At 37.3% G+C, this 24,167-nt stretch overlaps 2 protein-coding genes across 10 annotated transcripts in view; both read left to right on the forward strand.

The window, feature by feature from the left end:
- LOC127238325 (ubiquitin-40S ribosomal protein S27a-like) overlaps nt 1–20,720 on the forward strand; it is an 857,069-nt gene extending 836,349 nt beyond the window's left edge. Inside the window, 1 exon segment of the mRNA XM_051206906.1 lies at nt 20,707–20,720. The gene's annotated coding sequence lies outside the window, so the exon portion shown is untranslated.
- Nucleotides 1–24,167, forward strand: part of Nrg3 (neuregulin 3) — a 970,742-nt gene that overhangs the window by 28,129 nt on the left and 918,446 nt on the right. The gene's annotated exons all lie outside the window — the stretch shown is intronic.

A 24,167-nucleotide genomic window follows, 5' to 3' on the forward strand; every position in this document is an offset into this window, starting at 1 on the left:
TAAACATATGATATACGTACATACATATGTACATATATATATATATGTGTGTGTGTGTGTTCTTATTTATAACATTCTCATACATTCAAAGTAAGCAGCAGTTCTCTCATTGGACTTAAGCATTCTATAAACCATGCCTAGTACTGGAAACCTAGCAAATTGCCCAGCACAGGTGAAGTAATGGATATTAGAGGAAAATCTACAACCACCACTTTATTAAACCTTCATACCCCAAGCACATTGTGTTTGTCTTTATAACCACAGATAACTACATTTTAAATTAATTGTTTAAATGTTCCAAGTGTGTGCTTTAGAATGCAGAAGCTGCCTTTATTTTGACAGGGCTTAGATATTTGAGGTACTCTTTATTAACATTCCAACCAGTGCTTTTGCAAGACCAAGTTGATGCCTTATTCATGCATGACAAGAATTCTGTATCGTAGGAAATGACCTCTAAATTACTCTGACTCTTTATGAATGGACAGAGTTACTGTTATGGATGTGCCCTGTGTCAGTTACTTGTCTTGTTTCTATGACCCAGTACTGGAAAAGTGAAAATTAAAACAAGCAGTTTATTTTGGCTCACAATTTAAGGAGATATAGTTCCTCACTGCAGGGAAGGTCTTGTGTCAATGGTAGGAGCCAGCTGGTTGCATTGCATCCCCAGGCAGGAATCAGAGAACAGGAAACACTGAATGCTCGTGATTTTCTCATTTACTCTTTTTTATTCAGAGCAGGACTTTAGTCCACAGAATGGCACTACTTATATCTAAGTTGGGTCTTCACACATTGGTTAATCTAATCTAGAAAACTCCTCATTGACATGCACATAATTTCATGCCCATGGTGATTCCAAAGCTCTTCCAAGGTGACAGTCATTATAACCATCACCTTCTCCTTAGCAGTGGATGGCATACCTTTTTTTCCATCTCTGCTACCAAGTAACACCTTTCTTAGATGCTATTACTTGATACCCACATGGATATTACAATGACTGTTTCATTTGAGCTTTGGCCTGGTCAGTACCTTCTTCTTGTAAGGTTTACATATATTTCCATGACCCAGTGAAGCAAGCCCGTTGATTAGTGTTCCATAGCAACTATTAAAAACTGAGCACACCCACTTCTGTGGCAAGCAGTCTTAAAAAACTGACCGAAGCCCCAGGAAATCTGAATTCTTATTCTGGTTTTGCTAGAAACAGATTGGCTGGCTTTATTTAAGTGTCTTTACCTCTTCTAAAAGATGGGTATTTACTTGCTCCATTTGAGCTCTTGATCCAGGTTCCATCTCATAGCACATACACTAGATTGTAGCAGAAATGCTTATTGCTTATTGATCCAAATTTGGCTGCAAACCCATGAGTGCTTCTTGGCGTGTGAGCTATTATACTGCAAGGAAGACTGGCCTGTTGGAAGTGCTTTAAGGACTCCTAGAGAAGTGAGGGAAGAAGTTAGCTGTAGCTATGGAAGCCAGTAGAGCAGTTTCTCTCTCTCTTTCTAGGAAGAAAAATGGAATCTATAATTGTAAATTATGCTCTTATATAGCAATAACATTTAAACACAAGCTACCCAACTTTTCACTCAAGTTTAGCAAAGATAAATACACACACAAACACACACACACTTACACACATGTACGTGCATGCATGCAATAATTTTCATAGTCCAAATTCAATATAATTTTCTCTTCTTTGTTTTTGGTCTCTCCCTACTCTATCCCAGACTGACCTGGAACTTTTGGCCCTCCTTTTCCTTGGCTTGCTTTACTTCTTTGTGTTTTTTGTTTGTTTTGCTTTTTGTTTTTCAAGACAAGGTTTTACTGTGTTGTGTAGCACTGGCTCTCCTGTATCTCATTCTTAGATCAGACTGGCCTTGAACTCACAGAGACCCACCTGCCTCTTCCTCCCGAGTGTTGACATTAAAGCTAAAGCGTGTGCCACCACTGACTGGCTTTATTGTTAATGAAAATCTACATGTCTGCCGTCACATTGTTCATTGGTCTGAAGCTGGGTGTCTTTCTGTTTCCTTTAAAAGTCGCATTGAATGAGTTGACTGTGGAACCTTTGTGCACTAAGAATTGCTTATTCTGTTATTTCTAAAAAAAAAATTCTAAACTCCTAGCTGGTAAACTGACATGAATCATTTAGTTTTGCTCCTAAAGGGCCTTTTCAATTAACATTTTTAAGGTCATAATATACATAGTATCCTGCAAGGGGACCTTGGTGGTGGTGGCAAATGATAATCTGAATGATTGACTGCCTCCTACTATATAATTGGTTCCTGCTCTTCTTCCAGTATACAGCAAGTAAACTACTAGTTGTCCCATTCCCTAGCTTTAGCTTTTAGCAGTCAGCAGAGACAAGACTCCCAAGGCTCACAGATAATCAGAAATATACGATAACAATATGGCCCTTGAAAACTGAGTCTTGAGTATTTAGCAAGGAAATGAAGTCTATTAATTCATCAAGAAAAGAGACAGGTTTATGAGATAACCTAGTGAAAGCATAAGGCACTCTGCTTTGGGTAGTTTTAAAACTTCACTTGGTGCTAAGAATTCTTCTTCTCTCAAATGGAAATAGCAACTCCATTGCAGCTGTTTGGGAGCATGGAGCTTCAGATCTAACTGGACATGAATACCACAGATGCTACTTCCCTGCACAAGGAAACTGCTGAGAAGAATTATTGTGACAAGCTTTTTAAGCTTAGTCCTTGTTCCTAAAACTTCCCCTTGAAATAAAACCAAGCCAGGCAGTGAAGTTTATCCTTGGAGTGTAGCAAAATGTGTGTCAGCAGATATTATTTCCAGAAAAACAAAAAACAAAAAAATTTGTATTTAGTTACCAATGTTATGATCCTCACTCCTGCTCTGCCTGTTTGGTTCACGCGAAATGCTTGAGCTTTAAGTCTTATTGCTATGTCTTTATCAGAAAAGCATTAGGGGGGATTTTGGCATTTGTCCAAATCATTGCTAATTATGTCAGTTAGCCAACAGGAGAATTCATTTATTTCTAAGCAAACAGTACGCTGCATTTTCAACAGAAGCACTAGTATAAAGTTTGCTATAGCGGAAACCATGGCAGATCACCAGCAGTCATCCCTGTCCCCTACTCCCTCTCTTCAGGCACCACCAGTCTCTAGAGAACAGCTCTTAGTCTAGAGATGCTTTGAGAGATGCTTTGACTGGAAATTAGCCTCCTGCAGACTCTTGCTGCAGGACCAGAGGAAGGACTAGCCTGCCTGCCTTTACTGTTTTTTTTGATTGAAGTGATAGTTTGTACTTGTTCTTCTGTTGTGAGACATAGCTTGTTTCTTCAATGTGCCTATTAGGAAGACATTTTTCCCTGTGTTGTTTATTCTGAGTATTCTTCTGGCCGAAACCATGCATTCTACCGCCAAACTTCTCTGTTCACCAAAAGCAAACAAAACAAAATGAAGAAATCCTCCAGTTCTATAAAGGGCCATGCAGCACAGTTAATCTGAATTTCTTTAGACACCTAATGCTGAAAGAACCCAAACAGCACTAAACAACATCTTCCTAAAGTAAAAATCCTTTTCTTTCTTTTTCTTTTTTTTTTTTTTTTAAAAAGGCTCATAAGTACCTATTTTAGGATTGCCATTACACTTAGGAAATGCACTCTGTATAGTAGGAATAAATGTTAATTATCAAAGATTAAAAAGTGAAGGCAAGCCGAAGGGGAAAAAAGTCCAAAGTTATATTTAGTAAGAAACAGATTGGCTGTTAATACAATACTTTGAGGTCTTGCTTTCCAGAAATGTTGTTTTTTCTTATTTACTTCTTCATTATTATTTATTATTATTATTATTGTGTGTGTTTTATTCTGGCTTTGAATGAGGACATATGATGACAAACAAGGCTTGGAGGGATACATGTGGCATTGCACATTGAGTATCATTTGTATTTTACAAGATTGCTGTAAAAACTGCTTCATTTGTTCATGCTATGATGGGGATAAGAAAAAAGAGAATATTCAGCAGTTGATGACCAGGGAAATGGTTTTTGACAAAAGGCCTTAATGCTGCAATAATGAGGTTGAGCTCTTTTGTTAGGCTAAGAATGGGAAAGGCCATTGATAGGGAAAGATGGTGGTAGGGAAGAGGGCAGTGTTCTTTGGAAAGAGGGCTGAAGCTCCCCTGCATCTTTCAGAAGCATGTGACTGAAGTTAAGGGGACCTTGCATGATAAGAGAGAAGGTTAGTAATAACCAGACCTTCAAGGCTTCTTTTTGGCTCACTGTGCTCATTTAACTTGATATACTGTGTCTGTCTTCCCCTGGTCAATAATCTAAAGGCAGTTGAATGTGGTATTAAGAGCCTGGCAATGGAGTCAGATAAATCTGGTGTGTAAACTTATGCAAGCTAATTAATGTCTGTAAGGCTTAATTTCCAAATCTTTAAGTGGAAATGAGTGTACTTGCTACCAGAAGGGGCTGTGAGGAGGAAGTTCAGATAATATGTGGGAAGAAATGTAGAAGGTAACACCATCTTTAATCAGTTTTATGGTTGGATTTATTCAAGGTACATTGATGGAGGAACCCAGGGCTTACTTAAGAAAGGTTCATTTAGCAGAGGCTTTAATGAGCTTCAAATAAAAAGCAGTGGAATTTGCAATTCTCTTCTACCCCACCTTTGGAATAATGAGCTGAGGTGTGCCATTGACCAGTGTGCCGTCATGCAGAGGCAAATGCTTTTATGGTCCTAGTATTTATGATCTTAAGGTGGAGATGAGGTTTTTCTTACTCTTTCTCACCTAGTCACACTTAGTATTGTCTTCCCAGCATCTTAAATAGAGATGGTAACCAAATATACTGAGGTCACTGTGCTTTGCTTTTCCAGGACAAGTACCCTCAGCCTTTGCTTTCTAGGACAGATACCCTCAGCCTTTGCTCTTCTAGGACAGATATAATTTGCCCAATTTAAATGATGTAACTATAAAAGACATTTAAACTGCATTGCCACTTTTAGGAAAGGAGGTTCAAAAATCTGTGAGATATGATGATTCCTTTAAATGAATTGCACACACCTGTGGCTTCTGTGACCATTACTCTAGCTATGTAGAGTGTCCTGAGCAGCCTCTGTAGGGTGTGGCTTCTAATGTGTCACAATAGCTGCCACATGTGTTAAATGTCACCTTTGTGCTCATTTCAGTAGTTATTGACAAATTAATGGTAGTTGCTTTCTGATTCGTGAGTTATAAGAAATTTTAATTATTCTTGTTTATAATTTCATAATTGACATATATTACTATTGTAATAAAAACATTTTTTGATACTTAAAATTACATTTTAAATTGTTTTTCCACTCATTTTTTTTTTATAACATTACATTCTTGTTTAACATTTCCATTCCCACAGATCATGCCGGTGTATTCTGTCAGAAACCCGCAAATAGGGAGGCCTCAGAGTAGATACACAGTTTGTTCAAAAGCATGTAGATTGCTTTCTAGAGACTTGAATTGACTCTTCCTTTGGTTATTTACTAGGTATAAACTCTGGCTTTACCCCCTCAAGCGCAGAATGAGGGAAACGGTGCCCTTAAGCAATTTGTAGGTTATCTTGTGATTCAAACTAAGTATGAAAGTAAACTATGAGCACAAATATTCACATCTGATTTTTATTATGATTCATTATTGTTATATCCTGTGAAGACCCAGTTTTGTTTTTATTGAAGGTCTTGTGGGCAAGTGTCTTACACTTGGGTAATTTATATTTTATTAAAACAGTCTCATCCTCATTAATGGACTATTCCCTTTGAAAATTAGCTAATAAAATTTATGATTTTTTGTGACTATACTGGGATATGTGTTGTCCAAGTCCTCCATTAAAAGGTCATTTCATGTATTAAGTATCAATCAGACCTGAGACTATTTGCTTTTCTATTCTCTACTTCTAAGGGTCTATTGTCTGCTAGATGTGCTTGATATTTAGTGTTGAATATTAAACATCTCTACTCATGGCTGCTCCTGACTTGGAGAGATTAGGTTCTACAAGCTGACATAAGCACAGACTGTCTTCTTGGATGTGCAGAAGATTAATGTATTTATTGAGCAATCAGAACATTTTTAAATGTTCTTTATAGTATTCAACCCACCTTTACATACATATTAGCTATATATTTCCACAATAAAACCAAAACATCAAAAAATATGTCTGGTTGTAGTCTGTGTTCAGCTGTGGGTTGCTTTGTCTTTTTAACTCCTCTGAAATGTGCAAATACTTGACATTATTGAACATAGAGTGTTTATTGATCATCATCAATGATTAGGGAAAAACAATCAGCCAGTTTTTTTTTTTTTTCCTGGGATTAACACTTGGGGAACCTGGAGTTGTCCAGTGACTTCTGGGAGTTCCTGGGAGTCTCTCCACCGAGATTGCAGCTTCACTGCCTCTGATGGCATGGCAAAGCCTCATGATAATCCTGACAATGTCACTGAACTCTGGCGAGTCACAAATCAGGGGAGTTTAATAATTCTAGGAAATGCTTATTTCTCTTCTCTCAGGACGGGGAACTCTTGTCTGTCCAGTGAGGTGAGCAGTTCCATGAACCATATGTAAATTACATGGGCAAGTTTATTTCAGCATTTTATTTAGCATATATATTCTTATACATTATATATGTTAAATATATGTAAGATAATATATATTAAATTTCACATCAAAATCTAATCAATTTAAAACCGTGCTTAGAATACTTTATTTTTTCTGAGTTTTCAGTATTCAGTATTCTGCTTTAATTTAGATTTGGAGTTTATTTGAATTCATATTCACTACATGTCAAGTGTCCTCTTGCCTCCTGCCTTAGCAGTCATGGGCAGTAGAAGTCTATTTTATTCAAGTTTGCTCCATAGGAAAAAGTCGTTGTTTCTTTTCTCATCACTAAATGCTTAGTGGACATCTAACATTTTCACCATTTTCGTTGTTTCAGCTATGTGACCACATAGTTTGAATCTTGAACAAAAGCAAGAAACTGATAATCATTAGTAGAAAAGAAGTGACTTTTAAAAGATCTATGTACCATACAAAAAAGCTGGCTATGAGTTTTCACACATTAGAGGTAGAACTTTAAGATCATCCGACTTCAAATTCCAGGCTGAATATAATATAAGCATGGGCATAGTTGGGTTATAAGTAACATCACAAAGAGTTGACAATCACCATATATAAAGAACATAGGCAATTTGAAAAAAATTAGTGAATTCAAGGAACTTCCATAGAAGTGAGAGCATGCCATTTGGGAGTCAGATACAGGGGAAAAATGACTATGAGCAAATATTCTGGTTCAGGGGCAGATCATGCCAGCTGCTGTCCTTAGTTTGTGTTTGTATTTAGACACCTCATTTTGGGGTGTCTCCTGACTTACTTGGGCAACTGGTGGTATGATATGTAACAATGTATTGTCATTCTGCTGAGTAGTATCTGCTCTGTGGTATTCTGTGTTCTGGTACATATTCAAATTAAATTTTCATAAAAAAATTTCAAAGTGGAGACTACAAACATCTTCATTTAATAGATGATAGAATTTGAAATGTAGTAATATTAACAATGTGAATGCTGACCCATGCTGATATTTCCTGGAGGAATCTAAAACTTTGTCAGAATTCTGGCCCATCCTAAAAGTTGTATTTTTAGTTTATATTGCTTTCCTAATTAGATAATATAATGGCTAAAAAAAACATAAATAACCAACATATCCTGGTTAATGGAGAGCTTGATAATATGTTGTCTGAATTTTGCCAGGTTAGATTGAAATGAAATTATTAAGTACACTTAAATCATTTAACTTATTCAAGAACCAATTCAGATCCACTTTACATTAAGAGTTTTCTACTTCAAGACCCTCATTTGAAATTCGTATCTCCTTTCCCTGATCTCCATAAACAGTTTACACATCTCATGGTGCATAATAACCTCCTCTGATTGTAGCTATCAATGAGCATGTTTCATCTGGCTTTTCTCTACAGCCACTGCTGTCTTCAGAAAAAAGTAGATGCTGCATGGGCTATTTCCTTCTGTCATATGAATATGCTAAATGGTTTGATGAATGGTTAGAGTAATGATGGTTGTCAGAAGGAAAGAAAATACCTTTGTGCACTTCAAAATAAGAGAACCGTTTGTATTAATTATATTGAGAATAGATTTTGGGTAATATCCTTTCATTATGAAGGCAACCACCATGCACAACTCTTTGAGAGGGAGAAATGGCATGGATAACTGAAATGATCGTCTGGTTGAGGTGGTAAAGGTTCCTGCTCCTGGTGCACAGGCTTACCATCATTTACCATGTGCAGTTTGTATAGAATTTCACAGAAGCAGCTTCATGCATTTTTAGATAACATCTTTTCCCAGAGCCCTCTTCAAGCTGTATTTTGGCAAGAATAAAACCGAGAGCACTGGGCAATGTAGAAACCAATTCTTATCAGCTGTGGGGTGGGTAATGTTTTTCCATAACTGATGTTTCAGGAAACATGGGGCATGTTTACTGTTTTTTTTTTTTTTTTGAATGTGTTTTAGAGAAAATTTGCCTAGGGATAGATGCTGAGTTCAAAGGAAAACTATGGGTTGATGATGAAGGAGAGTTTTGCACTGGAATATCTGTGACTTTTGTCATCTTGGTACATCTAACTTTACATTTGCTGTATTTAGAATGCTTCTTGATAGTTTGGTCAAGGTGTAAAATTGTCAATTTGAAGGACTGATCTAGCACCTTCTGCTGCTCATTTTACTTTTGATGTTGATATTATTCAGTTGTGTTTTCCTTCTATAAAAGCAGAGGAAACACTAATGTAATTTTTGACAGCACTTTGGGATCCTCATGTCAAGTTCTCTCTAATATGTGGTGATATATTATTCATGATTTATCTTGCCTGAGTATTCAGAAAGCAAAGTCAGCCACAAGATATAAAGGCCAGGCACCACCTTTGATCCCAGCAGCCAGAAGCTTGGAGGTGATGGTACACACCTTTAATCCTAAAATTTAGGATTAAGAGGTTCATAGATCTCTGTGAGCCCAAGGCCACCCAGATCTACATAAACGTGGGACACTGTTATGCACATCATTCACTGCTAAGTCAATGGAGGAAATCATTTACAAGCAGAAAAATCAAGAATGCAGGATTAATGTGGGTGGTGTCCTATATGTCTTTTGCATGTATTCCAAAATATATTAGTGTAACATGAATAAATAAAAGACCCAGAGACTGATATTGGGGTTCCAACTTCAAGCTGAGTATCAGAAAAAGCAAAGCAGCCCGTGACTGTGACTAGCTCTCAACTCTACCTCTAGCTGAATGGGCTGGTCTCCAAGGGCTCTCACCAAGCCTCAGACTGTAATCTCGCCTCAGCATGACTGGAGAATAAATGTTTCTGCTGAAACTTTACTTATGTCTTATATACTCTCCTAATGTTGGGATTAAAGGTGTGAGCTGTCCCTTTTAGACTGATTCACGTTTATGTAGATCTGGGTGGCCTTGGGCGCTGTCTTGGGGGATTCGAAGAAGATTCAGATATCCTAGCTGTAGTCTGTAGGGCTGTTTTTGTCCAGCTGTTTGGAATGTAGGATCAGCTTGTACTCTGTTTCAGGCGGTCTGGTGTGATCAAACCACATTAGTCTGGAAGGAATCCACATCTTTTCATTTTCTGTGGAAACAAAAATAGAAATACTTTTCCCCCGTAACTTGTTCTTCAACTTAAATTTTGGAGTCAAAGCGTTTTTTTTTTTTTTTTATTATTATTATTTTACATGTCGATCCCAGTTCCCTCTCCCTCCCTCCCTCCCTCCCCCCAAGCCCTCCCTCCCTCCTTCCCTCCCTTTTGCCCTCTCTACCCTCTCCCATGCACTCTAAACACCCTCCCCTCCCAACCCCCCACCACAATACAATATGTAGGGGAATGCCATCCAGTTGGGGTCATGTAGATCTGACAGGTCCTGTGAAGTAGGGACTAGGGCTTCTCTCCTATCTCTAGAATAAGGCAGTTATCCCTCCATGGGGGATATGTTTGCAAAGTCCTTTTGTGCACCAGGTGGATCTCTATGAGTTCGAGGTCAGCCTGATCTAAAGAGCTAGTTCCAGGACAGGCTCCAAAGCTACACAGAGAAACCCTGTCTGGAAAATAAAAAAGAAAAAGAAAGAAAGAAATCAAGGAAGAAAGAAAAGAAAGTCCCAAAGAAACAAACCCAAACAACAACAACAACAAAACAGACAGGATTTGTATTAAGGGCACAGAGATGCTCTGTAGCAGATTCCACTGTCACTGGTGTGTCCTCTACTAATAGTTTATAGACAGACTGGAATCCAGGTGGTCCAGATGGTTAAAGGGTGGCAGCACAGTCACACAACAAAGCAGCACACTGGCTAGGACCCCCAGGTTCCACTGCAGTCCTGGCTTTGTGCATAGGAGGCATGTGTACAAGGGTGAGTAGTCAGACAGACACTATTCAAAAGCTACTCTACCCTGGATTCTTTGAAATATATTGGGGAAACTTTGGGCTTTGTTCTTTCATTTTATGTTTTAAAGTTTTATTTATTGTATTTAACTATTAAATAGCAAGATCACTGAAACTCATGCATGCTGCAAAAAGCCTCATGCAGTAGTTAGATAAAAGGTCCAAGCCATTTTTATTCATACATACACAAAGCAGCTTTATTTGAGGTTTCAATTTTTCTCTTCAGTTTGAATGTGGAATATTAGGGGGCCTTTTGTGTGTCAAGGGGCAGGAAGCAGAGATCACCTTCCCCTCCTACCTATTTTTACCTGCTAGATAGAAAAAAAATAGATAAGTGGAAATTATTATCATATGTATTTTCCTTTTGAGTTTACACAGTGTAACAAGAGGGACGAACCTGAAATTACAATCACCAAACAACCCAAGATAGCTGTTATGTTATTCCCTTAATTGATAAATACAGCCCAGAGTTCATTGTCTCCCAGTGGGGAGGTCATCAAAGAGGAGATGCAGAGGCTCTTTTCCTATATTAGTCTTTTTTTTTTTTCTAAAGCACTATCTAAAGGCATATATCCACACAGCTCGTTTTACTCAAATCTGCCATCTCCCTCTGTTCATCCTCATCTGAGGACGAGCTCTCTTAATGCACTAATGTGAACCTGAGGAGCTCCTGGACCAACAGGCTATGATCTGTAGTTTCACTTTCCATGGACTGACACTCTGCTTCTGACCTTTTGGGATTGTGTGACTTTGTTAAAAGGAACTGAGAGTTCTGTCAAGCCTACTGGCTGTTTTATGTGTTGACTGTGGCTGTGGATTGTATTGATTATAATGGTGTTAGTGTGCTGCCTTGTGTTGGGAGCTGTCTCCAGTTGTGACCTTGCTGCCTGTGCATGCTGCTGCTAGAGTTGCACCTGCATGTGCAGTCGTTGCATCTGAGAGGTGTAAGCAGCAAGGCCAAGCAGTTAAGCTGTCCCACTACAGAACCTTTCACTCCTCATACATGAGGTAACAGTTGCCTATGGTACTCTATGGCTTGGTTTCTCTACTGTGTGGAGAGTATAAACTCTGACAAAAAGAGCTCCACATGTAGAACAGCCAGTAAAGTGCCTGCTTAACCTGTGAGCATGAGCTACTTCTAATTCCCAGCCTGGGTAAAACCCTGCAAGAACATTCAAATAGCCCTAGATTCATCTAAATCTGTATGGGCTCTGTGCTCAAGGGCCGGATATACTGCAAAGACCTCTTTGTCATGAGTAAGATTGCCCCCAGGTACTTCTGCACATATTGAACAAGTCTCTTCTCTTGATGTTTCTGCAGGCACAGAAGTAACATGTACTTGAAGAGATGTTTCCGTTTAGCCTATCTTTCCACAATAGGGACTGTGGCTGCTCTACAGAGAAAGCCTTCCCACCATAGTGTGAAGAAAAATCTATCCGTGCATTGGATGGTCAGCTGTATTCCTTGTCATTGCCTCACTTTCACAAGAAGATACACAAAGATTGTAATCGTAGCAAACTAAACAAGTGACCTGGAAACTTTTCATTTAATTACGAATCACAGTTGATACCTTCATGTCAGGACATCCGAGTCCTAACATTGGTGGCACAGCCCCTCCTTCTCTTCTGGCTGTAATGTGCTACCACAATGGGCTTCCTGTATTGCCTAGGTTTTGTCATACGGCAGGGTTGGTAAGGAAGAGGGCACACCATCTTTGGTATTTTCACAATAATTTCATGGTATCTATAAACCCTTTGGGCAACACAGACCTTTTAACAGTGTCAATATTTCTCATCCATGATCTTGGGAGGCCTTCCATTTGTTTGAGTACTCATGAATTGCTTGCTTTATAATTACCATGGTAGAGGTCTCTTATTTCCTTGGTAATTTTATTTTTTTGATTGTTTTTAAGGAGGTGTGTGTGTGTGTGTGTGTGTGTGTGTGTGTGTGTGTGTGTGTGTGTGTGTGTTTTGTTTGCTTGTTTTTGGTTTTTGGAGACAGGGTTTCTCTGTATTGCTTTGGAGCCTGTTCTGGAACTTACTATGTATAACAGGCTGGCCTTGAACTCACAGAGAACTGCTTGCCTCTGCCTCCCGAGTGCTGGGATTAAAGGAATGAGTCACCAATGCCTGGCTTTAAGTTGTTGTGAATGAGATCACTTCCATGATTTCTTTCTCTGTATTTGTTATTGATGCATAAAAATCATATTCAGTACCCCCCAAAACAACTCAACTCAAAGTGGATGAAAGACATGTATATTAGACCAGAAATTAGGAAATTATTAAATGAAGTCATATAATAAACAGTTCAAATCATCAGTGGAGACAATGCTTTTGTTTGCTTGTTTGTTTTTGTATGATGCCAAGAGCATAAATAACCAATGCAAAGGGAAGTGATTGGACATGGCAGAAGAGTCAATAAAATTGAAAGGACAGTTTACAAATGGGAGACTTTTTTTTCTCAAAGCGTTTACCTAACAAATAATACATATTCAGAATGAACAAATAGCTAAATAACAGCAATAAAAGCCAGATAACACAGCCACAAATAAATGGTCAAGTGATCTAAAAAAACATCCCTCAAAAGAAGATAGTCAGCAGATAAACACATTTATGAAAAGAAAAGGCTCAGTTTTATTTGTCTTCTGCAGTGTCAAAATACAAATTTAAACCACAAGGAGATATGACCTCACCTCTGTGAGAATACCTGCTTCCAAAAAGACAAACGATAACTGATGCAGACAGGGAGACAGAAAACAGGGAACCTCTGCACATATTGTTGAAAATATGGATTATTGTAGCCATTATGAGACCATTACAGAAGTTCCTTCAAAATCTAAAAATAGAACTATTACATGACCAGCTATCACATATCTGAGCCTTTAGCCAGCAGAAATGAAATCTGGATAATAAAAAAGATATCTCTGTATCAATGTTTATTGCTACATTATCCACAATTCATTATTCACAGAGCTGGGATACTGCACTCAGGTCTGTTCATGGATAAATGAGAGAAGAAAACATGGTATATATTGAGTAGAATATTATTCATATGTAGAAAAGGATGGTATGTATAGTATAATGTGCATCAAAATGGATAGAATTAGAATACACTATGATAAATTATAGAGAGAAGGAAAAAGTATGTATTATCCTATGTCATATGTGGTTGCTAAAAAGTCTATCAGAATATAGCACAGTGATTACTAAAACTTGCAAAGCGTGGGAGGAAAAGGAAAGAGACAATTTGATAATGAGGACCCAAACAGAAGAAACTCAATTTTGTATAGTTTAGTGGAGAAACTATGAATCACCATAACATATTCAATATTTAATGGAAAACTATAGAGGAACACAAGGCTTCAAAACATAAAATAATGATAAGGAGATGGAAATATATTCCTTATTTGTTCAGGAGACATTGAATAAGAGTATTAAAACTTCACAGTGTCTTTGCAAATGTGTGTAATTACAACACATTACTCTATACTTACAAAATTACTTACTTAGAAAGCTTGGCTGATTGATTATTGCACATTGTATCAAATTAAGTATATATCATATATTAGGAATTTAAAGTAGTGTTCGCCAGATATTTTTATCATCAAATTTGATATTGCTTCAAATGATTTATATCTGTTTTTGAATAAAAACACATTATGTGAACTTGTATGTATGTACATATTATAGATAAAGCATATATCTTAAAATGTATCTGACTCATTGCTTTACACAGACTTTGCAAATTATTGATATACTACATGCCTCCAAATTGGGGTAAGGTGAGATGTGATGTTGAAGAAATTTAAGAAGTCAAAATCAAGACTACTAAAAGACTGAGAAGATAGTCCACTTAAAGTCCCACAAGATGATGTAGAGATGCCACCAAAGAATTCTGTTTGAGAGCTAAATATAAGAGCAGAGCTAGGCAAATATAGCAGGAACTGGTGTAGATAATGCAGGTCAGAGGAGCCTACATTGATTCTCGTTCACTCTGGAAAGATTTTTCTGGTTTGTAGGGTTTAATTATTTACCAGTTCCCCTTTCCCTTTCACAACACCTCCCAATACACTATCATGGAAAAATTAAATAACAATAAACTAGCCTTGTATGACAGGCCACCAGGCAGAATGAGCAACAAGCCCCAAGTGACATTGGGATTATGTTAGAATACAGAGGAAGCTAATGTCCTATGGCCTAAAGTATACATGGATCTTTAACGAGGGGGAGTTTAGCTTCTTTTTTACAGGGAATACCCTGGGGAAAGTAGGGTTTCATGATTGATAGTCCCTTGGTTGCTTTCCGACTATCACCTGTTACCACATAGACAAGGTAGACTATTAAAGTTACTGCCCTCACCCCCAACACCCTGCAACAGAGAAGATCAAAGGGAAAACTCATTAAAGTTGATTTTGTTTATGTAGCAACTTTTGCATTCATTCTTTGCCCTGGCACCCTAATCTCAGCTCACTCAATGTGATGTTACCTTCTAATCTTATTCTATCTAACTTTGGATCAGAGCACATCCAGGCTTAACAAGTAGAACTACCAATCTTTAAAAATTAAGTAATCTATCACATTGTTTTTCTGTAGACTCTTGTTACTTTTCTCCCCAAATAGCACTTCCTTCTTTACTATGGAAGTTTTTCATTGGGAATTTTAATTTAATTTGGAATAAAATGAAATTCAGTGGTTCTGTATCTATTCCACGCCAAGAGTGCTAGCAAACATATTACTTTATATATACTTCTAAATTCTAATATGTCTATGTTATATTAAATATTACCATATATGTTATTTCATGACACAAGATTATTTATCTATAGTGTGCTTTATTTAATTCATAGTTAATGGACACCTTTCCTTACCATATAATAGTACAATAATAAATATTTAATCTTTGAATGAACAGACATTTGTTCTTTTCATATCCTTGCATTTATTTCCATGTAAATGTATTAATGTCTTATAAATTGATACGTATATGATGCATTGTGACTAAACATTTTTATATATTACCAATAACTTTTAGAGTAATTTTTTTCCATAAAATTTTCTGGTTTAAGGTGACCTGAACAAGGGGGAGCTCCTTGACCCAAGTCTGATAGCTGGGAAAGCAGCTTAGGACCAACCTCAGCCCCCTGAACATGGGTGTTAGTTAGGAGGACTGGACATTCTATGGGGTCTCTGGTAGTGGATCATTATTAATCCCTAGTACAAGAATGGATTTTTGTCCCAGGAAAGAACGACGCCCAAATTCCCAAATTTTGTCTATAAATGTTTATTTTCATTTAAATGGACTTGGATATATATATATACATATATATATACATATATATATAGAGAGAGCGCTTGTAGTTTTGGAGCTCCTATTGACCTGTGTTGTTTTGGAATTATTCTACTTTATTATATAATTTGAGATAGTTTCCAGTGCATATTGGTAATGACAACTTCAACTTTGCCATAAATGCTATATGTCTTTGTTTGGTTCAAGTTCTCTTGGTATTCGTGTTTTTCCTGTTAATTAATTCTGATGATTTATGACTTGATTATTTTTGTTACTGCATTTTTTATATTTAAGTGTTAATGTCTCCCAAAGTATTTTTATGGAGATGTAGAATTTAATGTATAATTTTGATTGTTTACATGCATCTGGTCTGTTTTATTTCCTACTTATATATTATTAGTAACTTTATGGTTTGCTATAACTGTTGCTTTAATAAAACCTAGAATCACTTGGAAAGAAAGCCTGTTTTATCTCATCTCTTAATTACAGTAGCAGTTTGACTTTTAGAGATCATCATTAGTACTCATACCTCTGACCATATCATAACCCATCTACGTGTGAATACTGTACTGAACTTCCTCAACCAAACAGGTAGACTGTCTTTATGTACTGAGCCCAGCCCTCTTGTGGACCCTGAGCTTTTTGTGTTCTCTACCTATTTGCCTCTATCCTGAGTGACAGATTCCTAAAAGCACTCAACTTCTTCCAGATACCAGATACCCACATAATGTTTCTTTCTTCAAGCCTTTCTCTTGCTCTCCTTTGTTTCCATATTCTATCCTTCTCTGTCATTGTGACATTATATTTATGGCACTATATCAGGTTTGTATATTTGTGAAACCACCTTGTTATTTTCTTCAGATGCAGTGTAAGCAGAGTCCCTGGCACCCAGGAGTCACAAGGAGAATATTTATAGGGTGTGTGTGCTATCAAAGGGGCTGCATGCCAGCAGTTTCATTGTATGTCTCAAACCCTGAGTAGAAGTGCTAATTATTGTTGAATGGATGCTGAGTACATGGAGAATGCATGATAATCTTGCAGTAAAGCTTCTTGGAACCCAGAAGAATTTATGGAGAAAAGTAGTAGGAGGTAACTTAGGGTCATATCATCATTTAGTATGCGAGAGGGAATAAGGAGATTTGGGAATTGGAGTAGCACACAGGGGACATATTTATTAGTAGTGTGGCTAGTGTAAGCTAGGAAACTATCAATATATATCTTTTCTAATTCAAATTTTAAAAGAAATATTTGTTTCAAGATAACAGATATACTACTTTTGAATCCTGTTTAAATCAATTCATCATCATATGTTTTAGTGTTGTTTTTCAATGATAACATTGTAAAATAACTTAGAAAGATAGTGATCTAATTTCATAGGCTGTATATAGGATATTTGCCAACCAAGTAAGGTTTTCCTCTTTCCTTCCTGAGGTGAACTATTTGTGGCTTTCCTGTGAATTTTACTCAGAGCTTTACATGATCCTTTCTGGGGCTTAATTACATCTTTTGATCTTTTGAGACAGGGTCTCTCTATATAGCCATGGCTGTTCTGCAACTTGCTATGTATAAGCAGGCTCACCTGAAACTCAAGAGAAATCTGTCTGCTTCTGTCTTCTGAGTTCTGGGATTAAAGGCCTGTGTCATTATGTTCATCTATTTACCCAGAAGCAGTTTGAACAGTAGGAGTGCGAGAAATATCCCCTTCTATGGGCTTCATTTAGATAGCATGTAGATAAATTATAAAACCTTTTCATCATTTTGTGAGTCTTTGAATCTTTGAATCATAGTTCCAACTTCATTATTTTAGATGATTCTTTAAACTTTATCATTTGTAAAACTTGTTCTAGTTTTCTAGAAATGTTTATATGGATCACAGCTGTCCTGTCAGTCAAGGAAGGTAGCCAGAGTCCAAATGACACATAATCTTATTTAAGTTTATTCATTAATTACCTTTTAGAATTTGACTTACAAGAGATCTAATGACATATATTTCAGAAAAGTCTCAAGAGGATAAAGATGTTTTAAATTTTATCTGTTTTTTCCCCTTCAGTTCTGTATTCTGTGGATTTGGTTTGTAGCTATTTTGAGAAGTGATTATTTAGCCACTATAGTGTTTTTTGTTTGTTTTGGTTTTGCCCTGCAATTGTCTATAAGAAGCCACCCTCATGCTCCCCCCACAAGTACTTGTTATGCTTAGCTAATTAGTATTACTACTTGTATTTGACAATGTCAAACTGGTCACTGATATAAGGTAGATACATAACCTTGTCTTAAGAAGTATCCAGCTACATAGACTATGTAATCTAGAATGACACATTATGCAAAGGAATTCAGAAACAAAAATAGAAGGTGCCTTTATCTAGTTTAACTGTCTTTATTATGTGTAGAATAATATGTGCTTAGGGAATCTGAAGATGGAGGTTTCTGTTTTGCCTAGTCCCACAGCCATTTGCCCTGAATAAACACATGGGTGCTATATTAATTATTAAACTATTTGGCCAATAGCTAGGGCTTCTTACTGGCTAGCTGTCACTTAATTACTACCCATTTCTTTTGATCTAAGTACTTCCAAGTGCTCTTGGCTTACCCAGTAATGCTCTGGCATGTTACTCTTTCTACCTCTACATGGCATCTCTCTGGCGGCTCCTCTCTGCCTTCCTTTCCCCAGCCTTCTCCTGGTCTGGTAGCCCTGCCTAATCTTCCTGCCTGGCTACTGGCCAATCAGTGTTTTATTCATCAACCAATAAAAGAAAGATATATACAGAAGGACATCCCCCATCAGGTATCCCACTTAGAAAATGGAATTATAACATATGAAAATGTTTAGAAGTAGGAATACATTTTTGTCTTTTCAAGACTAAAAATAAACACTGTGTCATGGGAGTAAACTATAGATGGTTAGAGATTCATATTTGATTCTGAATAATTTGATTACAATATCATATTCTATTGAAATATTCAAGAGCCAACTACTGAAGTTGTTCATGTAAATATGAAGTAAAAATTCTAATTAACTATCCTGTTCTTTTCTGGGAAAAGTACTTTCTCTTGTCATTTCAAGGATGTAATGGAAAAGTACCTCCTGGATTTGAATTAGCTGGGTAATTCTTGACTTTGGTCAAGCCTTTAAACTGGTGGGAACTTTAATGGATATTAATTAGTGTGAAAGCTTTTCATTCTTGGAGGGACCTTTCTTTTTGTGAAAAAGAGAAATCTATCTTGATTGACAGATGGATCTCTCTGTTTCATGTTTTATTGTTTTTGAAGAAAGGGGCTTTGATTTCCTGCCAGGGAGCTTTCATAAAAGGACCTGGGCATGCTGAGCCCTGATTAAACATCTCGGAGAGGTGATGCTTCTTTTATGTAGCTCTCTCCTGAATGGTGAGAAAGCCAAAATTACAGTGACTGTCAGAGAGGTATCGGAAGAAGGACCACATTCAGCTACAGGAAAAATTGACACAGCGAAGGGAGCAGGAAGATTGGGGTGCAAGTACTGTTACTTAGAATTCTATGAATATTTAAGGAACATCTATAAAAGCAAGGATCAGACCACAGCTTCAAAACATGGAATACCAAGTTCTTTCCTATATTGCTATTGAGTATTGACCTACATAATTGAAGCCTTTTTATAAAATGGTTTTTTACTTTCATTAAAGGATTATATGAACATTGACAGATATGAGAGAATCACATAATATAATAAGTAAATAATTAAGCATCTCATTTTGTCTTAGATTTATTATTTGCTTTCAAATTTTTCTGTGAGGCATTCCTATTCATTAATTGTGTCTTCCATGGTTAATCATGAAATACATTCATAAATACACAAAATAAACTGGTCTCAATGTATATGACAAGTGGGATCCTGGAAACTGCAGAGGCTCAAGTATAATCATTACATATAACCAGGCTCTGCCCTCTGCCAGTCATGTGGCCTTGGGTGAGATGACTCTGGTTCTGTTAATGCAGGAAGGAGATAATAATACTTACATGGCAGAGAAATTTTGAGGACATAGGGGGACAATGAGAAGGAACACTCCACATGCTCTGGGCACTATGGGGCAACCATTATTATAATGTAATGCCCCCAAATAGAACTAAATAAAGACAATATAATCGATGCCTGAGTTACTGTCCTTATTCTTTGACAAAGAGAGAAAAGTACATTATTGGAGAATTTGGAGTCATTTACAGTTCTTTTTGTAGAGGAAGGAAGGGAAAACCATGATTCTTTATGTGCCTTTAATTTCACCCAGAACATAAGCCATAGGGGTAGATAAAGAATTTCTTTAGAAACAGAGTGGCTATTTATCCAATTTGTTTCACTCGTGAGTGTGGCCTGAACTATTAATATTCTATTTGCTGAGCTTTCATATTTCACAAAAAGGATAGTGATCAGACTATAAATCTCTATATCTGAAGATTTGAAGGCATGTGTACTAAATTTAATACATTATCTTCAAAAACATAATTGTTGCTATCAAAGTGAATATGCACTATGAATATTTAGTGTGTATTAACTGTTCTGACCAACTTATATGCTAAAAATGAGATATATTGATTGAATGATGAGAAATAACATACTTTTAGAACATGTAGCTGTGATTTGCTTTTGTATTTTAGTCCTTATTAGATGTTTCATTGTCATGGAAAGACTGTTTTAGAGCAGGTTTATACTGGCAGAAAATGATCAGGAAATATAACTTTTCTCCTAGTAGTCCCTCTCTTACACTTCCAGTCTCAGAAGCCACTACCCTGTCTCTACCACTGTGCATTTCCTAAAATACTGGAGTTTTACAATGCAAACACTTTTCAGCTTTGCTTATTTTGCTTATCAATGTGTTTTTAAGGTCCCGGTGTACATTTTTATGACTCATTTTCAATGCCACAAAATATTTCACAAGATGGATATATCACAAAATTTAAAAGCAGACACCTTGGATCATTAACTCTTTAGGTAGTTATGAATAAATCAGGCATACACATTCATAGGCATGTTTGCACACACACACACACACACACACACACACATATTTTAAGTCATCTGAGTAGATACCACATAGCAAAAAATGTGTTTTAGTTGATAATAGCATGTTTAATAACTTTGAAAAATACTTTCCAGAAGACTGGCCATGCAAGCACTCACCAGCCTGTAGTGGTTTTAGTGTATGTGATTTCAACTATTGATTTTGATTTAACGTGTATGCATCTGTGATTGTGTGTGTGTGTGTGTGTGTGTGTGTGTGTGGGTGTGTGTGTGTGATATTTGCAAATGTGTTTGTATTAGGGTGAGATAGTGAGTGAGATTGTGTGGGTGTGTGCTTTTTACATTTCACCTATAGTATCAGCACCATAAAGCATATTATTTTATCATGTATTTATTAATAAAAATAATATGTATGGTTCTCTCACCTGCATAGATGTCTGTGCACCATGTGCTACATGCAGTTGCCACAGAGGCCAGAAGGATTAAGTTTCCTTGCAATGGAGTTATAGACAGTTGTGGGCCTCTATGTAGGTGCTGGGAAGTGAGTCTCCTTCCTTTGCAAGAGCAGTTATCGCGGTAAATAAGGATCAGGATAAACAAATAGGCCGAATAGATGTTTATTCAGGGAGAAATAACTTACAACCTAGACAGATGAACACCAGGAAATTCAACCCGATCCTCTCCTGTCCGAGTCACGCCAGAAAGAGAGTGCCTTTTCTGGCCCCCTCTTACCTCCTTCCACAGGTCACTCCACCCATCGCTCCAACCCCCAATGGGCGTGGTCAGTGCCACAGAACTATCTCACTACAAGCAGTAAGTGCTCCTAACTGCTGAAATATCTCTTCCACCTTTCATGCACCTTTTTTTGTTCACTGTATCCCTACATCTGTAGGACTGAATGACTCAAATGCTAATGGTGTAAGCATTTTCATAAGGTGTAGGAGGCAGACATTTTTGCTTTGTATGATCTTACTCGCCACAGTTTCAATCATGTGTGGTCAACCATGCTTCAAATTGTCAACTGGAATGCTTCAGAAGCAATTCATGTTTTCAATTGTGGACTGCCCTTACTGTGGTGACATCTCTAAAAACTGGGAGTTTGAAACTTCCCTTTGTCCTGTCTACCCAAGGCATTAACATTGCTCCTTAAGCCCAAGCAGCCCTCGTGCTATTATAAGGGCTGTGGTGGTATCACGGTGATGGTATTCCAAACTCATCTTATTTCATAACAAACCCAAAGTTCAAAGTCATGATACAGACAACCCATGAAATTTATAACAGTTGTGTACTACTTTTGTGTAAGAAAAAGGTGAAAGTTCTCAATAAGAAGAAATCTTAGTTTTTTTTTGTTTTTGTTTTTCTGAGATTTGTGGTAATAATGAACCATCTATCGATAATAAGAAAAAAAAATGTGCTGGCTTTCCTGTTAGATCTCTAACTGAAAGAGGCAATGGTGTTTAATGCCTAATATTAAAATGGGAGAGGTAAAAGTAGTGTCCAAGGGAATCTTGAGCATCTTTGAACACTTAAGCTATGAATCCTTCAGATAATGGGCACTAAGCATTTGCTACAAATGCAGTAAAGAATGACTATCAGTAAGGTCCAAACTGCTGTATTGTTCACCACGATACCCACGTTAATTCACACATTTCATCTCTTAATGCAGGTACCCTTCTTTCATCGTCACAGGCTACACACTACAGTGAGACAATGTGAGAATGCCTGCAGTTATGTAACTTTCCATTACAGTATTTAAATGGTGCACTCACTCTGTTATTCGTTAATATCTCCCTCTGTCTCTTTTACAAGTTGATCTTTATCACTGGCAGGAACATATAGAAAGAACCATAGTACATAGGGAATTCAGTGCTGTCCATTCCAGTAGCATCCACTGGGCTCTGTGCAGCTATCCCCAAAGATAAAGGGCACATTGTGAGTCTTAACTATTGACCTTGATATAAGCTTCAGTGTATTTGTCTCCACGTAGCCACTTAAAAGAGTAAATCTTCTCTTAGTTATTTTGAAAGGAAATGACCTTTTCTTTAACATCTGCAATCTGATAACCTTGACTGGTTGGGATATTTTTCACAGTGCTCTTTCACTGTAGGGATATGAGTCAACTTTTCTTTCTTCTCAAACCATTTCCTGCTCAGTTCTGAGTTCTCCAGGTGATTCCACAGGGGACACACTGCCAAGCCCAGTCAAATTGGGGTCTCAGCAAGCTGCAGCACTAAGTTTAGTTTTGAGATACATAATCAAAGCATTTGAAAGAAAGAACTCATTATACTAACGTAGATTGTGGGTCCAGGGACATGGCTCAGTGAGTAAGAACTATGCTGTGCAAGCATGCGGACCTGAGTTTGAATCTTCAGCACTAATGTAAAAAAATCAGGCATGACTAAGTATGCCCATGACCCCAGTTGTGGGGTTTTTGGAGGGATTCTTGGGACTTACTTTTCTGGCTTAGTCAATGAGTGGAGAGGTCTAGGTGCAGTGAGAAAACCTGTTTGAGAGAATGAGGTGGGTAGTGAGAAAAGATACTTTCCTCCTCTGATTTATAGATGTGTGTGCATGAGTGTGCACACCTGCACACATATATTATGAACGTGGACCCAAATATATAGTAAGGAATTCAATGGTTTTTAAAAGGTTCACTAGATCAAAGTTTACCAAATAAGGTTTCTGTCATTTGCACAATAAAAATACATGAAGCAAATAGATAATAAAATCTCCTTTTCCCACCTTTCCTGCTCTATCCCAAAGGCTTATGAGAGATAGATGCAAAATATGGTCAAACTGTAAACAGGATCAGACCGCTCTATCCTCAGGATAGAGAGATCAGGCTATGTTGGAGCTATATCCTCTTTTGAAATTCAGTTTGGAATTGATATTTAAAATTCATTCAAAGGAATGAAGAAAAAACTTGTAATCCCACTCAATGGGTTTGTGGAGGGAGAATTTCTGTGGTTTCAAGACAGGCCTGGTCTACATAGGTATGCCCTGTTTCAAAAGTTAAGAAAATATCATATCCATTGGTTCAACATTTCATATTTAAGAAAGTAACTAGTAGAAGTAGATTTTTCTGCAACATTAAATGTCTGGCAATAGAGGGACAATGAGTAGGCATAAGTCAAAATCTTTATTTTTTTAATTTAATTTATAAACAATCTTATATTACATTGCAATCCCAGTTCCCTCTCCCTTCAATCCTCCCATGCCCCCCACCGACCCCCCCATCCCAACCCCCCATCCACTACCAGGGAGGGTGAGGCCTTCCATGGGGGAATCACCAAAGTTTGTCACATCATTTGGGGGAGGGCCTACGCCCTCCTCCGTGTACCTGGGCTGATAGAATATTCTTCCATGGGGAATGGGCTCCCAAAGTCTATATGTGCACTAAGGATAAAAACTGGTTCCATCATCAGAGGTCCCATA

This window comes from Phodopus roborovskii, unplaced genomic scaffold (genome assembly GCF_943737965.1).
Source record: "Phodopus roborovskii unplaced genomic scaffold, PHOROB, whole genome shotgun sequence".
Classification (NCBI taxonomy): Eukaryota; Metazoa; Chordata; class Mammalia; order Rodentia; family Cricetidae; genus Phodopus; species Phodopus roborovskii.